Here is a 20,199-nt window from a genome sequence, read left to right on the forward strand (position 1 = left end):
GAAAAAAAATGATGGTATCTTTTTTTTGAGAGTAAAAAAGGTGGAGTTGCGTCCCCCTAGACAGTTTGCGGTTGTGTTTCTGATTCTCACCCCATGTCGAATTTATCGATTTTTTTCAGACTGGGGGAACTTTTCAAAATTTTCGCTGCGTTAGTTTTGAATTATGACTTGGGCTATGTTGTGTCAAGTTATCAGAATCGGTTGAAAGCGTGGTCAGGGTAGGGTACAAGCAACCAGACACACAGAAACACGCACAGACAAACTGCCGTTTATATAGAGAGAGATTTCGTGTTAAATTTGTCGTATTTGGGTAATTTTAATCAGGCAAGGATGTATATTCAGCTGGAGAAAGTTACTGGTGTTGTTTTCGAACAACAACTTTCGGGTCCATTGACAAAACGATGAATCCACAACAGAAAAATTTTAACAAAACCCTTTTTTAATAACCAGAAATGTTTTTATAGCAACTTATATGAGAATGTGTCCATGTATCTATCTATCTATCTATCTATCTAGCTAGCTAGCTAGCTATCTATCTATCTATCTATACTCATACACACACATTAATAATAGGCAGAAGTTACAGAGTGACAATGGCCAAATTCGTGTTTGATAAGTGCCAATACACGAGACTCTCAGCTTTTGACTTACTTTCTAGCTTCTGCCGATGATATACATACATTATATATAAGTGTAAAACAAATCTCAGCACGCAATCGAACCAATGAAAGAGCCTCTACCTGGTCGCTGGACACACTGAAAATAGCAGTCAAAGTACCCCCTACCTAAATCACATGCCGATTGTACGTAATGTCCTAGATCATCCCTGAAAAGACGGTTTTCTGGGAGCTGGAATGTCTTTGATGATAGGTTTGCTGCATCAGGGTTGATCTGAGGCTAAATAACAACAAAATTATTACTGAGATAGACTAACGATGGAGCTTGTATGTGGTTGCATGATCTGCTAGAAAAAGTAGCCATACATTAAAGATACATGAAGTGCTGTCACATTAAGTTTTGTATTTCAGTGCTATACTGTACTATACAGAGTCTTCACGCAGAATTTGAATCCTGTGTTGGAATTTAATCAGCCATATTGAGACGAAACGATAGATGAGTTTCAATTCTGTTTTGATATCATTAGTGACTGACTAACCTAATTAACTCTCTCCAGCAACATCGCTCATTAAATCACAATTACTGAAGGGTTAAAAATAATCGAATGAACTGATTTGCGTTTTAACGCATTCTCGGAAACTGGCTTGCGTAATAAATTGTGGTTTATTAATGGTGATTACTTCTATATTTCCAGAAGATGTGAAACCAAAACTGCTTTGTAATATTTTAATTGGTATATTCTTTTATTCTTTTATTTTTTTACTTGGTTCACTCATTTGACTGCGGCTCTGCTGGAACACCGCCTTGAAGGTTTTCTAGTCGACGAAGAAATCGACCCCAGGACTTATTATTTGTAAGCCTAGTACTTATTCTATCAGTCTATTTTGCTGAACCGCTAAGTTACGAGGGGGCAAACACACCAACATCGGTTGTCAAGTGATGGCGGCGGAAGAACAGACATAAAGACAAATACACATATCTATATATATGTATATATACAAATTATTTAATTTTATAAATACGAATACACTTTGTATTAATTTTTACCTAAATTGTTTTTTACATGCTAGCTACTTGATAACATCCTATATAGGTTTTATCCTGATTATGATATATATATATATATATATATATATATATATATATATATATATATATATATAATATCACAGGCTTCTTTCAGTTTCCGTCTACCAAATCCACTCACAAGGCTTTGGATGGCCCGAAGCTATAGTAGAAGACACTTGCCCAGGGTGCCACACAGTGGGACTGAATCCAGAACTATGTGGTTAAGAAGCAAGCTTCTTACCACACAGCCACGCCTGTGGGGTAGGTTTATGAACAGAGTTCATGTAGAGATTTAAGGAAGTTACTCGGTCGCTAATTAAATTCCAATACAGGATTCAAAGTAATCCAGATCAGTCTGACAGGATTCAATCGTGTTGAGATAACCAGAGACTGAGGCACGTGCATATGTATGGGTGACGCATGCATAGGTGTATATGCCTGAGCGTGTGCGTTTTGAGTTTGTCTGTGCCATCTGTGGAATCAAACGGCTTGTATCCCTTATGATACTGGTTACGTAATTAAAACAGTTCCTTTATTTTCCTATTTTGCCTCTAGTCAGACGATAAACTAGAAAAAGCAGTGCGGTCGACATAATCCGCTGACTTTTAAGTCCTAATCTGTTGATGAAAACCAATAAAGAAAAATAGTAAAATATAACTATGTATGCTTAGTCTGATAAAGGCCAAACGTAAAATCTTATTGCATTTACCACCTCGATTATTTGCATATATTAACAATAGCAACATAATAAATTTGAAACAATAAAACTAGCATTGCATGTCGATTACTTTATTCATCGAAAAATATTTCAACATGGATTCATTAAATCGTCCTCCACTTCCTTGCAAACTTCGGTGAAACAAATTTATATTTTAACGACGTGCACATAGAGCAGCCTCCTTTCAGTGCGCAAACCCCATTCTGTAACCTCACAACTCTGTCAATAGATGTTATAATAAACATAAGATAGAAATACGAGAATAATTTTATCTATACATGAGGTAGGTGCAAAAATAATTGCGGTTATTTATGCTTATATTTGTATTAATTTTTATGTAGCTATAGTTACGTACAATCCCACTGGAAAACCTATATTTGGCGCCATTGGTTTACGTTTACAGATTTTTGTTACAATTTAGTCACGTGTATTTCAGACTAAGAATTTTTTTCAAATATAACAGGTAAATTAAATTAGTTTACTCTATGAATTCAAAGCCGAAAAAGAGAGAAAACTGTCTGCATTTTAACTAAGATGTCAATTAATCAAATATTTAACATTTGTTCCATATATTTTGAGAGAAGACGAAAGCTTTGAAAACAAAGAAGACTGCAGATAGCATCTATGACGAGCAAACCCCAAATAAGGGCCATTATTTGAGTGAATCCACGTAAAATATATCGAGACTGAGAAGACATACATAGACTGTAACCCAATTATTCTGCAGCATATGCAAGATAATGGAAAATATGAATAACTCCATAAATATACCGAATGAAAATATAAAGATCCCAGTTACAATGTCTACACAGTGTAAGGAAAATTAGTACTTTCTTTATCGCATTGCGACACTTGGCGAGAAATTGATTATACGCAAACCCCTCTGCAGTGGGGCTTGTTTGAGACCGCCCTAACAAAACACTCCCACAAACCGAATCTGCGTGGTACCTGGCAAGTAGAATCACCCACTACTACTTCTAGAAATTTTGCGAAACCATCACCGAGAATTACTGCTATGAGACCGATATAATGCACAAAGAATAGTAATGTTTACGACCAGCACTTGTTCTCTGTGATAAAGTATGAGACCGAATGAGCGTTCAGAAGCTGAGCGTAGTGAAATACAAAATTAACTTCTCCAGGTTACCCCGATCATCCACAATTATAGATTTGCTCGGCAATTTTTTTTTTACTTCTGAGCTGGCATCACTTATTACTTTAATTATTGGTGATTATGAACCGCAATTATCTTTGTGCCAACCGTATATATAACACGACACGCGCGCGCCCACACATACATACATATATACATACATACATATGTGTACATATAAATATATATTATATGTACATACATAAAGAGAGAGAAAGAGATACAGACAGAGACAGAGAGAGCTACAAGTGCAATTTAAAATAAAGCTAATTCGTATCGCAGAACGGTTCCCCGCTCTCACTTTTCGAGACGATTATGTTTTTACCCTCATAAATTACAGGCTTATGTAACTAAATATATTTATTCAGAACGAATTTTATAGATATCTGAATACCATGTCACTTGATAAATGTTTTCAATGTTGTATACTTATACTTCGTTTCAATCAAATATTATTATTACATATATTGTATCGGAATAAGGATAGTTTTAAAATTTGCTTAATCTTTTGACTTTCTGCAGTTTTTCTTCTTTTCATTCTTACTTTCAATGAAATATTCTGGAGTCCATAACTTATATTTATCAATTAAAGATTTCATTACTTCGAATACTACTACTAAAGCATAAATAAAGCTTGCATGGTCCTGATGTTATTCCCTCCACAAGATGAACCGGTGTCTAAAACTATTTAACTCAAAATCTGATAATCACTTCGAAGTTACTTTCAAACAGGCCCATAGGCTGGAGAGTTACCGCTTGAGTGATGCAAAGGCGTCATCCACCAGGATTAGTAGGGAATCACAGTGGATGCTGCTGCTACTACTACTATTGCTACTACTGCTACTATTACTATTACTACTACTACTACTACTACACAAAAATGTCAGATACGTAACCCATTTGTATATATATATATCGTGGTATTCTATAATAATTTATGTATATATATATATATATATATACATTAATACATATGTATATATATAATCCTATATACATATGTATATTAATATGCATATTATATATATATATATATATATTATTATACATATGTATATATACATATGTATATATATATATATATACATATATCTATACATATGTATATATATATATATATATAATATACATATATAATATACATATATATATATATATATTATATATATATATATATATATATATATATATATATATATATACATATGTATATATATATATATATATATATACATATGTATATAATATATATATATATATAATATATATATATATATATATATATATATATATATAGTAATAATATACATATGTATATATATATATTACATATGTATTTATATATATATATATATATATACTCTTTTGCCATACTGCGGCACTACAGTGTAACCATCTTTTCAGTTGCCATTGTTATGTAATTGACCTTTGGTGAAGTTGAACTTCGACACTGTTTTTTGCAGGGTCAACTGGGACCTTTGACCGCAGGAGGTTAAGTCGTTTCTTGAAAATATCTACCCCTATCACATGTAGATCTCTCAGCTGTTTTGGCTATGTATTAAGCAGTTGTGGACCCTTCATACCCAGTCTGTTACAGTAGATGGTCTTCACTCTAGGCAGCATAGTGACGTTCAGTCCTGGAGTTTGTAAAACTCTCGATGCCAAAGTTTGGGGCCAACCTCTTTAGGATCTTCCTTGTGTATATCACTGTATATTTGTCCCGTCTTCGCTCCAGATAGTTGAATCGTAGCTCTTTCGGCCTTTCCCAATAGCTCACATGTTCCATTGATGCAATCTTCCTCGTGTAGCACCGCTGAACTGCCTCATGTTCTGCAATTAACTTTACACTGTGAGTTGACCACATTTGAAAGCAGTAGTCCAAATGGCTGAGAATAAATGTTACCCCATAGAACCAGTATAGTTTCCAGGTCTGTCATTCTGAAAGTTCAAATAATTCATCCGGCCATAAACCTGATCATTGACCACCATTTTGGTGATATGCACATGAAACAAGGTGTTGTTGCTGACCTCAGTCACCAGATAATGCACCGTACATGATTCTCAGATTGCTGCTCCACTTGGTCCAAAGTAAGGTTCCTTGACTGCTTGTACTACTTTTGTGTCGTTGGCATGGCTAGTAAGAGTGGCTGTCTGTGTAACTGAGGGCATGTCCGAAAGGGCCACCATAAACATTAGCGGCCCAAAGACAGTTCCCTGAGGCACTCCACTCGCTATTAGTCACCCAGCAACGTCTTCATTTATTCTCTCTTCAAAATCTAAAACATTATGCTTCTTATCTCTTAGTACAACACTGGCAAGCCTCTGGTTTTCTGCTTCTATTCAAAAGTTTGGGGCCAGTCCATAGCTTTCTCTCTTAATTAGATAATATAGTTCTTTTCTGCTCCCTCATGTCTTTCCATGCCAGTTCTTTTATTCTTATTTCTCTTTCTCTCTCTCTCTCTCTCTCTCTCTCTCTCTCTCTCTCTCTCTCTCTCTCTCTCTCCCTCCCTCCCTCTCTCTCCCTCTCGCAATTTATCTCGCTCAATTTCTTACTCTCTTTCACGTATGTGTATGCCTTGAGTGTTTGAGCTGTGTGCGCGTGTGTATGTGTGAGCTATATACGCGTGAACTATATGTCTATATGTATGTGCATGTGTGTATGCGTGTTTGTTTGTGTGTTTGTGTGTGATGTTTGTGTGTGTGCGTGTTTGTGCATGTGTGTATGCGCGCTCGAGTATGTGTATATGTCTATTGCACTCTGTTTACACTATGCGAATCAGTGCAGTATTCTCGGTACGAATCATTTAGAAGCAAATGGTTTTCTGTAAAACAAAAGAATGATTACAATGTACATAAAGCAACAAAGCCCCTTGCGGCGTGGTTATTTATTCATTTGTATGTTCCACACTGAATCATAAGTGGTTTCAGCGACTTATATCCTACATAACTAGACCGATGTATTAACTATTACTACCATACTATGTATGTATATACATACATAGACACAGAAAAACAGACAGACAGGCAAGTAGGTAGACAGACACTGACGAATTAAATGATTGATAAATAGAAAGATAGATAAAGATACCTAGATAGATAGATAGATAGATAGATAGATAGATAGATAGATAGATATAGATAGATAGATAGATAGATAGATAGATAGATGGAGAGAGAGAGAGAATAATAAATATACAGACAAGCAGACAAAGAGAGAGAGAGAGAAAGATAGATACCTAGATAGGTAGATAGATAGATAGATAGATAGATAGATAGATAGATAGATAGATAGATAGATAGATAGATAGATAGATATGAAAAGAAGACATCGCCATAAGTAATCATATCTAATTTTATCTTGAGTTTAACCAATCCCTTGACAGGCGTCTTTGATATAGTTTCATGTTTATACTGGACCCATTCTGATTAACACTGTTTATATATTGAAATTGAACGCGTTTTCTTGCTTTATTTTTTTTTGTTGTTCACTCGTTATTTGTCACAAACGTAACAGCAATGATATTGCTGACAAGTGAAGCAAGCAGTTCAATCCAAATCAGAAACACAACCTTCATCAATAATAAAAACAGCAATTAATATATGAGAAGGTGAAATGAGACTTGATAGCCATAGTGAAATCAGAAAGACAATTTCAATCGCCATTAAACTCAAAAATACATGCGCATCACAATCATCAACTCAATCAACATCACCACCGCCAACAACAACAACAACAACACCAACAACTAAACCAGTAGTTCACAAACCTTACACTTAGTTTCCCCACGGACCACTGGACCCCTTTTAATATACTTATCCTTATGTGTATATATATATATTTAACACTGTTTATATATTGAAATTGAACTCGATAACTGAAGAGATGCCGGTGCAGATTTCCGCCCCGACATCCGAAACTCGGATTTTTATTATGCCAACCGAATAATTGTCACATATTAAATTACAGATAAATTCCTCTATTTACTTAAAATCGCGGTCTCTTTCATTTCTTTGTTGTCTTACTATTACTATTAGGTTGTCAAAAAATTTCTTGCGGGATGTTTAATTTTGGTTTTAAATGATGTATTTTCAAATTAATTTTCGTTAAATTACTTTTGACTTTATTTATCATTCTAAAGTCCGTTTGTCGTTCTATCTAATCGTGCTACTTCTTTTTGAATAATTCGGCCATTTTTTCCGGAACGTTGAATACAACATGGACAAAAAGCAAATTCGCACAATTTTCTTATTCTAGTTCAAGCTAGGCCGAAAAGCTGCTGAAACAGCTCGCGATATCAACGATGCGTTTGACCCAGGAACCACTAATGAACGTACAGCACAATGGTGGTTCAAGAAACTTCGTAGCGGTGACGTGAGTCTTGAAGATGATAAGTGTAGTGGTCGGCCATCGGATGTTGGCAACGATCATCTAAGAGCCTTAGTCAACGCCAATCCATGCACAACTGTTCGAGAGCTTGCTTCTGAATTAGACGTAACGTACAAAACAATTTCCAACCACTTGGAAAAGATTGGAAAAAAATTACTTGAGTAATGGGTGCCGCACGAATTAAACACCCCCATACACACACACGCACGCACACACACACACACACACACACACACACACACACACACACCACACACACACACAAACGCCGTTTTGAAATGTCGTCTTCCCTTCTGTTACGCAAGAACGACCCGTTCCATCACAGCTTTTTTGGATCCAGGCGCAACCATTACGGCGGAAAAGTGCTGTCAACAAATGGATGAAATGCATAAGGAACTCAGACAACAACAGCCAGCATTGGTCAATACAAAAGGACCAATTCTTCTCCACGACAACGCTCGGCCGCATGTCGAACTAACCCTGCAAAAATTGAACGAATTGGGCAACGAAACTTTGCCTCATCCGCCATACTCACCAAACCTCTCGCCTACCGACTACCACTTTTTCAAGCATCTCGACAACTTCCTGCGTGAGGAATGCTTAAAAAACCAAGACGATGCCAAACACGCTTCAATGACTTCATCGCCACCAGTACGCAGAATTTTTACGCTACTGGCATAAATAGACTTGTTTCACGTTTTCAAAAGTGTGTTGACTCTGCTGATGTTAATTTCGATTAATAAAGTTTTGTTTGAGCCGATATATATGCATCTGAATTTAAAGATTAAAAACTACAAGAACTTTCTTGACAACCTAATATTAATTCAGTTGAATAAATTTAAAACGGTTTGGTTTTCACATTTTTTATTATAGTATTTTAACATAAAAAAAATATTTTGTAATGTTCGTAAAGTTCAATTACGTAGTAATCATAATAAAAAACGTGAAAACCAGACCATGCTTTAACTTTATTCAACTGATATATTATTCTATATACATTACACAAATTCGGAAAAAATATATAAATGAAATTTTGAATTTAGCTCACTGGCCCCCAGTACTACTTTTGCGGACCCCAGTTTGGAAACCACTGGACCAAACAGTAAAACAGTAAAAGATCGCCGATACCGTCCGAAATTACGGAAAATTCTTCAGAGGTATCAGAAGATAAATGGATATCTCTATATACGTATGTCTTCCTTGCATGTATATATTTTAAATAGATATCTCCATATATGTATGCTTTTCTTGCATGCTTGTATTTTAAACAAAATAGATGGGTAGATTAATTAAACTTGAAATTGCTTCGTTGGAAAATTGACGTAAAAAACATCATTGAGTAACTCTTCTATTAGTAGAAATACCGTAGGAAGATAAAGTACAAGCTTGGAGCAAGCTTTGCCTCTTTTTTCCCTATCCTTTATATTGATTTATTATAGTTATTTATTTATTGCTCATCATTCTGCAATAATTATAATCGGAAATATTAATCAAACTGGCTAACTTTTACATTTTCTTAGGATTTTTCCATCGTTTTCCATTTTTTTTTTCCTTTTACGTTTTAATAGGAAATGCAAACGCTTGTGGCTGTCTAAAGAAAATCGGTTAGAGAATGTGGTGCGTCCATCAAAGAAATCTTAAGTAACGAAAAAATATAAAAAGCAAACACTACACCTGCAGAAAATAACAATAACAAGCAAAGAAAACAAGATTAATCAACTATGTAGACACATAAACGCTACAGAACTAAACGAAATACTTAGAGAAAGATTAAATTCTTTCATTCGAATTCGAAATAATATCCGTTAATTACTTACTGCTTCGCTATTGATACATTTATAATTTTAAAAGCTTTTCTTAAAAACTTGTGCAAGTAATAAATTCCTTTATTCTCTCATTTGATTTATTTCTATTTCCCTTTTACTCAAATGATACCGAGAGAATAGATATGAGCGGTATAAAGAGATATTTTTCTAAATATTTCCGTTAAACCGCTATCACTTTATAAACATCACCTAAATCTGTATAATTCCTTCACTCATTTTTTTAACCCCTCCCTCGCCTCATTTCCCCCTCTCTTACACACACATACACGCATTCACAAACACACACACACAAACAAACAAACATACACGCAAAGATAGAGACGGAGAAAACATATGTTATACATATATATATATATACATATATATATATATAATATATATATATATATATATATATATATACATATATATATATATATATATATATATATATCAATACATATATACATATATACACACACATTATATCCATATATACACATATCTTTTGTTTTATTCGTTTCAGCCATACAGCTACGGTCATGCTGGAGCACCACCGTGATCTCTTATTTCTTCAGGTTGGGTGGGAGTTATATCACCACTCCTGTATGTGCCTTTCTCCCAACTTTTGGCCCATTTGGTGTATGAGGGAGTTTGACACCACAGCCCTCGTCTGTACCTCATGTAGGGCCGTTAGTTCAGCCAGTTTTGTGGAGATGAAGATGTCTAGTTCCTTTCTGAAGACATCTACGTCCACATTATGTAAATTTCTTAATCTTTTGTGGCAGATCATTGAAGAGCTGTGGACCTTCGAACCCTAGACTATTGCAGTACCTGGTCCTGAATTTAGATGGAGTGGAAGGTACCTTTGGTACAATACAATGGCGTCCAGTTCTGGCATTTGTATGATATTCTATGCCGAAATTAGGTACTAGCCCTTCTAGAGGTTTCCATATGTAGATTATTGCATATCTTCCACCTTTCTGGGTAGGGCATATAATACTTTCTTTCAGTTTTTTGGGAAGTTTACCGTTTGTAAGAAATCTCTGGAAAACTATCTGCTTACAATACTTCAGGAGAATAGCTGAGAAGCCATAGGGATCAGTTGCTGAGCTTCAGCTCATTTCATCTACGGCCGCTGTTACATCTGTCTCTTCAGTGTTGATGTAATTCATGGTTGGTGCCGTCTTCTTTAGGGCTACAATATTAAAGAAATAAGTCGGTTTTTTTTATATCTGCATGTGTACCACTGGGGAGATGAAAAACACTTCTAAATTGTTCACTGAATACCTCACTTATTATTCTGGCCGTTTCCTTTGCAAATTCGTTGAAAGTTTTAGGACTTGTTTTTATGCTTTCCACAGCTCTGTTCTCTCTTTCTTTCTCTATCTCTCTCTCTCCCTCCTCCTCTCTCTCTTATCTGCTCTGCTCTTTCCTTTTCATGAAATAGTTTGATCTTTCTTTCGATTTCTAGGAGTGTCCGTATTAAAATAGACTTCTCCCTATCCTTCAGTTACCTAGTCAACCGGTTTTGAGACCTTTGGCCTACGTCTCATAAGGATTTTTCTGTCCCAGAGAATCTTGTTTGTCGGTATATTTGCCTTTCATTCCTGAGTGCACTGTTGACATAAACTGACAGAGTTTCAAGTCAATGACTTGCATACAAAGAATGTTGGACCAGTTTTGATTATGGATCTCTTTGCGGATTGATTCCCATTTTATTTTATTGAAATTCAGGTTGGATATGGCTTGAGTCCCCTTGATAGGGTAGATCCCAGTAGTTCGCTTAGGAACATACATAGTTAGTTCAACAATGTCACACTCACATTATGGATAAGGTCCAGATTATTTGAGGCAGAAGTCCAAGATGTCGTTTCTCTTGGTTGGCGTATCACTTGTTCCATGAACAGCAGAGAAAGTTCCAGTAATAACTCTACATGATTTTGTTCATGCAGTGACATCCCAGAGAGGATGTGGCCTTTCAGCCATTTAACATTTGGGAGGTTGAAGTCAGCCAGGAGGAGTATGTTGATGTGCTGTTCGAGATTTGTTAATACTTCTTCTATGTGGCTGAGGTTATCCTCAAATTTTCCATCATACTTCATGGTATTTGGTGGAGGATATGTTGAGCATACAACTCCACCAAATTGCTTTATATATTGCTGAGTGAATTTGTATGTCGCAGAGTGAATTTGAATGCGACAGTAATACAAGTGGTATAACATTTTCACGGATGTACGTAGCAACAGCACTGCTTTCTCTTCTGTGTATGTGAAATACAACATACCCTGGGATGTGCACATCTGCATGTGTTACATTAGAGGATTCAGTGGGTGTCATACATATAGGTTGATTGCATGCAAGAATTTTTAGTTGCCGGGTTTTAGCTGGCTTCCGATGTTCAATAGGGATACAGGTGCAACATCTGGTGTCAGTAGTAGCGATCGTGCATCCATGTATATATATGTGTGTGTGTGTGTGTGTGTGTGTGTATGCGCGCGCATGTATACACACACACACACACACACACATACATACACACGCACGCGTCAATATACACCTAGACAGTAATAGTGATGCAGAAGGGTAAAACAAATCACAAAAAATGAGTATGTGTATATTTTCGTTGATATTTAGCAGGAGCAACAAAGTGATTGAAGGACCAAGAGTTCCGTGCGTTACCACTTGAACACTAAGTGATAATGCACTAAATTCTCGGACCTTGAGTCAGTCTATTACTGTTGAATATTAATGAAAATACACATATAAATATATGTATGATATATATATGTATATATATACACTCACACATAACCACGCACAAACATGGCACACACACACGTGTTAGATACATATTTACATATGTATGTGCATATATATATATATATATATATATATATATATCCATATATATATGTATGTATATATGTATAAGTATACATGAAAATATGGGTATATATATATATAATATATATATATATATATATATATATATATATAATATATATATATATACATATATACATGTATATATATATATATATTATGCGTTTGAGGATAAATAAATTATCTCTATAACTGTATATTTCAATATATTTCAATGCTTCTACAAAAAAGCTAATTTTGTTTACACATATCGTAATTTCAATTTCACGTCTATAAAAAGAGTTTATGAGTTCAAAAATTTTCCGCTAATCATAGAAATATGATGTTCGAGTTTCATGGTTGGCCGCTGACAAATGTTTCTGCAATATAAGGTTATTATCCTATTCACGCTGCTCGGCATTATTTTGCTTCTGAGAGTATATACATACATACATATATAATATATATATATATATATATATATATATATATATATATATGTGCGTGTGTATGTCCATATACATACATAGATACATATATATATATATATATATATATATGCATATATAGATATATATATATACACACACACACAACACACATATATATACGTGTGTGTAGAAGTATATATGTTTATATGTATGTATACATATATGTATATAAGTATATGTATATGTATGTACAGGTAAAACAGAATCCACTCACAAGGCCTTAGTCGGCCCGAGGCTATAGTAGAAGACACTTCCCCAATATGCCACGCAGTGGGATTGAACACGGAACTATGTGGTTGGCAAGCAAGTTACTTAACATACAGCCAATCCTGCACCGTCGAAGGAGTCGACTCCAGAACTTATTCTTTGTAAACTTGGTTCTAATTCTATCTTTTGTCGAACCGTTAAGTTACGAGGCCATAAACACACCAGCATTGGTTAAGCGACAGCTTTGTAAATTAAATTTAGGGTTTATAGCACAAGTGTTTTGCCAGCGTTGCTCTATAGAAGTGAGACGAGGCGGTCTATCGAAGGCATTTAAGGCACTTGGAACGATATCAATATTCTTTTCCAATCTAAGCACAAGGTCCAAAATTTTTGGGGAGGCGACCTGTCGATTAGATCGACCCCAGTACGCAACTTGCTCTTATTTTATCGGCCCCCAAAGAATGAAAAGCAACGTCGACCTCTGAATTCTGAACGTAATGACAGACGAATACCTATTTCTTTACTACTCACAGAGAGGACAACCAAGGACAGACAAACGGATTAAGTCGATTACATCGACCCCAGTGCGTAACTGGTACTTATTTAATCGACCCCGAAAGGATGAAAGGGAAAGACAACCTCGGCGGAATTCGAACTCAGAACTTTGCGGCAGACGAAATACCGCTTAGCATTTCGCCCGGCGTGCTAACATTTCTGCCAGCTCGTCGCCTTACGATATTATCAATATTGTCTTAGGAATATTCTTGGGATAAGTTGAATAATGGCAGGGATAAATTGAATAATGGTAGGGATAAATTGAATAATGGCAGGGATAAATTGAATAATGGCAATCAGTGATGTGAAGGCACTTGAGAGAAGTGTTAGAAGTGTAGAATCGATGATTCTGCAAATTCGTTTGAGGTGGTGGTGAACGTGAGAATGAATGATGAAATAAATACTTCCAAAGCAACTTTTGTCTAGTGAGCTGGTCTTGTTTGTCCCCCACTCTACTTTGATCCCTTGTGGCTATAATAAATAAAGAGCCGGAAGGAGCCTAGCACACAAACCCGAAATGAGGTTCAAGGACTGCCTCAGAATTGCTGACACAGACAGGAGTTTCAGTTGATAGGAAGAGGGAGTCACAAGACCAAAATAGATGGAGGAAAGAAGTGCACACTGGTTGTTCGAAGTTTGAAAGAGAGAGAATGAATTACGAGACGATCGAAAGAAAGCTTAGTAAAAATGGACCTGAGGAAAAATAAGGGAGTGTTGCTTCTTATGTGTGTGATTCTGTGGGAGAAAATGCTTGAGTCAGGTAGTCCTGGTCAACCATCAGAGAACTCACAGGTATCAAACCCTTGTAAATTGTGATACTAGATTATAAAACTAGAACAAGTATGTGGTTCAAAAGGAAATTCTATTCTTGATTATTTCAAAACTTTCTGTAAGAATATTGCTGGATTGCAAGAAAATGTACAAAGCTCCATCGCTAGAACGTAGAGAACAAAAATAACATCACAATTTGAACTTGACAATGCCTTCAATATTTTTATAAATTGTAATTGTAATGTCCATGTTAGATTGTTGATTTCCCTTTCTGTAAATCCAAAATAATTACTTCGGCACTTACTGACAAAACCATGTGCACCAACTATTATTGGAATAAATGTGCATTTAGAATCCGGGTAAATAAGCCGAAGGCTTCGAAGCCGCTTTCCGTAGCCTACTTTTCTCTGATCTGCGAAGAGATATCAACATCAATCAGCCGGCTGTTCTCTATAACAGTGCTTTTTTTAAATTTTGCTTGCCTGTCCCAAACAATTATATCTAGCCAGCTATGCTTGCACTTGATGACAATTTTATTGGAATGCTCCACCAGTATTCCTTGAGTTGACATTTATGTGTGTATTCACCATCTGTGGGATTCTTTCTATCGCAGGACAATCATTTTTTCGCTCTAAGAGGTAGAATGTTCACATTTTTGAGCAGCTTTTGATCCCATACATAATGTATGCAGGTATGTATTTTTGTATTTATGTATATATCAGGCAAAACGCTTTCCAGGTAGTTTTGGATAGGTATGAGGTAATATTGAACCGGACGACTAGTTTTTATTTCTGGTAGCCGACATACGGAACTTGCAATAAGACGTCCAAGACGTCCAAGGAGTACTGTGAGAGAACCAGTATGATCTATGTGTGTCATAATACGCTGAGTTATTTACGTCACGTATGAAGTGTGCTAGCTATCACTTTTCTACACGTAGAAACCTTACCGTTAATAGCTGGATTCCTGCTGTGCCATATGCTGTTTTCACATCCAATTTTCACATGTATCTTAAAAATGCATATAAACACAATATAGAATAGCTGTCCCTTCACATTCCTAAGTTCGTCCGCCTTTTACGAGATTTCCCAATCCATCGCATGATGTGTCCAAAACTTAGCCACCACATAATGTCTATACACATACATACATACATACATACATACATACACACGTGTGTACGTAAGTACACCATCCGTTTTCGACTTCACAAAAGCCCTAACCCTAACCTAATCCTAACCTAACACTAAATACTAAACACTTGGTGTACGCATTCTTTATATTCGCCCATATATATATAATATATATATATATATATATATATATATATATATATACACACATATATATATGTAAATATATATACAGACACACACGCACACACGTATATATTTATTATATAGACATATGTATATGTACATAAATATGTATATATGTTTGTGATCAAGCATGCTTCTTGTACGAAGTCCGGGAATAAAAAAAGGATGAGCATAAAGTAAAAAATAAGGAATACACACGTGCGCGCGCAAATATATATGTTTATGTAAGACTTTTAATAGAACAGGAATCATCGCCCATTCGAAGTTTCAGTCTGTTAGATTTAGGTTGAAACTTCGAAGACGGTGGAATGTTACTTTTCCACTGAGTGCAAAAATGTGTGGCATCTGTATTTCAAAGGGCCAACCTTGTTACATTCTGTATGTGTGTGTGAGTGCATGTGTGTGTAAATACACAAGCACACACACACACACACACACACACACACACATACACACACACACACACACACAACACACACACACACACACACACACACACATATATATATATATATATATACAAATATGAGAGAGAATCCACTATGTGGACGCTCTTACGCTAGAAATAGATCCGCAATGGTCTCAACCACTAAGAATTGTTCTCGAGAAAAATTTAGCACAACTATGAACGTAACCCTTATTTTGATTTTAATTTTATATATATATATATAATTAAAATCAAAATAAGGGTTACGTTCATAGTTGTGCTAAATTTTTCTCGAGAACAATATATATATATATATATATATATATATATATATATATGCATACATACTTACATGCAGGCATACATACATACATATATATTCATACATACTTTGAATCTCTTTGAGAACTACGTTAAGGCTACACGTGTTTGTGGAGTGCTCAGCCCCTTGAACGTGAATTTCAAGCTCTTCCATAATTCGGATCAACTAGAACCTCATTGTCCTATGCCACAGAGTGCTAGCATATAAAATATGTATATTCATGCGTATATACATTTCGTTTATACATAGACACGTCCACTTACATTTATCTATACAAGCATATGTATGTATGTATGTATGTATTATGTATGTATGTATGTATGTATGTATGTATGTATGTATGTACGTACGTACGTATGTATGTATGCATGTATGTAAGATCGAAGTTTGAAAGAGAGAGAATGAAGCACGAGAAGATCAAGAGAAGAATTAGGAAGAATGAACCTGTGGAAAATGAGGGATTGTTACTTTTTATGTGCATGATTTGTAGGAGGAAATGCTTGAGACATGCAGGCCTGGTCAACTATCAAGACAACTCACAGGAATCAAGCCCTTGTAAACTGTAATGCGGCTTTTACTCATATCACAGAGCATGCAACATGTGGAAAGCTGTGCCTTTCAGTTGGAGGATTGAAAAGGCATATCAAACGACTTCATAATGTGACACCTGTTCCCTCTGCCAGCCAGCACAGCTATACATTATGCAACAGAATGTGTAAATGTTTGGCCGGTCAAGGATCAAACAAGGACCTCACAGAGCATCATCAATGACTCATTACAATGACTATTTCTAGCAATGCCTTTGCTCGAATACGAGGAAGCAGCAATTATGTATGTATGTATGTATGTATGTATGTATGTATGTATGTATGTATGTACGTATGTATCTCTCTATCTCTCTCTATATATAGATATAGATATATCTATGCATGCATGCATGTATGTATGTATGTCATTATTTGGTTTATTTCAAGATTTTTTGCCAATAGAGAAAGAACTGGTTTCTAACCTAGATCCAAGACTCATTCATTGGAATTTCAACATCAAGATAGTTTTGGTTGTATGTATTTATGTGCGTGCAGATTTGTATGTTTTACTTTATGTATGTATTCTCATGCATATAGTTGCATATCTAGACATGCTCATATGTATTTAAATGTTAAACGTCTGTAAAATTTTACAAATTTTTACAGTTCCAGTGGTCGATTGGATCTATAGTTTTCGAATTAGCTTTCTGGTTTCGAGAAGCCTAATTTCTCAAGATTGGTATTTAGGTAGTGAGTTACATATCCCAGGGCCCCAATAACTACAGGTATAACACTGAACTTGTAATCTCGATAGAGTAACTACAGATTTCTCAATATTTCACTGTATGTATATATGTATGTATGTATGTGTGTGTGTGTGTTGTGTGTGTGTGTGTGTGTATATATTTACATAGACGTGCAGTATTCTTCTGTCAGCTGAAGAACTCAAATTGATACATTCCTTTATGGCAATATGTAATTCTTTCGATCGCTTTTACCAATGTGTTTGTGTATGCAAGTAAATATGCATGTATGGGCGAAAGTAAATAATACGTACACCCGGTGTTTAGCGTTAGACTTAGGGTTAAGGTTTAGGGTTTAGAGTATTCATGTGTGTGTGTGTGTGTGTGTGTGTGTGTGTGTGTGTGTGTGTGTGTGTGTGTGTGTGTGTGTGTGTGCGAGTGTGTGTGTGTGTGTGTATTTCGTTTTCGTATTTGGCTTCCAAGATTCTTTGTGTGAATTCGTGTGTTGAAACATTTTATTGTGTCTGGAGAGAGTCATTCGCTGTTAGTGCCTTATTACTTCACTCACTCGCCGGTTCGATTTCCACTCGTTTAGTTACTTTTTCTAAAATTTTCCTTGCGTCTTGCAACCTTTTCAATAGTCGTTGATTGTCAACTACTATAATATATATATATATCATATTATATTATATCATATTATATTATATTATATTATACTATATGTATATACACACACATGTACATGTATATGTATGTATCTTTATATACTATATACATATGGATACATGCCTACACATGTGTGCATATATGTATCTGTATGTGTATCTATATCTATATCTATCTGTCTATCTCTCGCTATACATATATATGTATATATATAATACTATATATGTATATATATATATAATATATATATATATAATATATATATATATATATATATATATATATACATACATATATTTATGTATATTCTTATATTATATGCGTGTGCGTGTGTATGTGTGTTTGTGTGTAGATATGTATTCTATATACATATATGTATTCTATATGTGCACATGAACTCATAATCAACATATGCACACACACAAACATTTACATAGACCTATATTTACCTTGAACAAAATCTCTTACAGTAGTGTGTCCACTACTTTATATCAATAGGGGCAATGTAAAAACTACTCACTTCGAATTATATGTCGGTGTTTTCCTACAACATTTCACACAGTATATCAATCTGCATCTTGCTTTTCTTGATTTCTTTGATCCGCAACATCTTGCACCAGCTTTGATAGAAGGGTTCTCTATATTTCTGGATACCATAATGCAAAGGGTTTATGTTTTGATTCTCCTATGGAAATCTCTGATTTTCAAAAAAGGCACACCGTCTCTGCTTCGACGAAAATCTTCTGGAAAATTACAGTTTTCAATGTCATAGGTTCTGAGCTGGCTGACTTCGTTAGATTTTACTAGGCAAGTTATTGTGGAAAATTTCGCTCTTGTATCTTCCTAGCTTGAACTAGAACAAAATATACGCATATTTGCAGAGTTAGCGTTTTTATTCTGATTCGAATAACGTCTTATAAGAAATAACGGAATATTACGTCGACGATGTCATAATGCTGCATGTGACGCGAATATATTTAAATACAAACACAGACAGACACACACACACACAGTCTCACACACACACACACACGTTTGCATATGGGTGTGCGTGTGTGCGTGCGTATGTGTGCTTGTGCATACATACACATACGTGCATATTCTACTGATTTTGTTTTATGAACTGTTTTGCGTTTGCGTCAATGAACAGATTATATGGTCATTTTCCGTTAGTAACTCAGCAAACTTAAAGAATTCTATGTTTGGCCCCTAGTGGGGAATAAAGAAATTGAAATGATATATTTCTCTCTCTTTCCATATACATATTATATATATATATATATCTGTGTGTATGTGTGTGTGTATGTATATATGTATGTATGTATATATATATATATATATAATATATATATATTATATATATATATAATTTGGGTAGTGGGTAGCGATTTTCTTCACTACTTCAGGGAGTGACGACCCTGCCTGACACGAGTTCCGGGCTCAGCTGCCTCCGGCTGAGAGTACCCGGTATGGGTTACGGAAAGGAGACAACCTTCAAAGAATTCCGGAGTGGAGCCCGAAGGCGGTTTAGTGTTCGACTCGACACTGCACCCCAAG

General features: G+C 35.3%; 1 long non-coding RNA gene across 1 annotated transcript; it reads right to left on the reverse strand.

The window, feature by feature from the left end:
* Positions 1-2,456: 2,456 nt before the first annotated feature.
* Positions 2,457-19,610, reverse strand: LOC118762770. Its single transcript, XR_004998520.1, has 2 exons — positions 19,163-19,610; positions 2,457-2,623 (listed from the first exon to the last, which is right to left on the reverse strand). It is a non-coding gene; the product is annotated as an uncharacterized LOC118762770 (long non-coding RNA).
* Positions 19,611-20,199: the final 589 nt, after the last annotated feature.

The sequence above is a fragment of the Octopus sinensis genome, linkage group LG3, assembly GCF_006345805.1.
Source record: "Octopus sinensis linkage group LG3, ASM634580v1, whole genome shotgun sequence".
In the NCBI taxonomy this organism is placed as follows: Eukaryota; Metazoa; Mollusca; class Cephalopoda; order Octopoda; family Octopodidae; genus Octopus; species Octopus sinensis.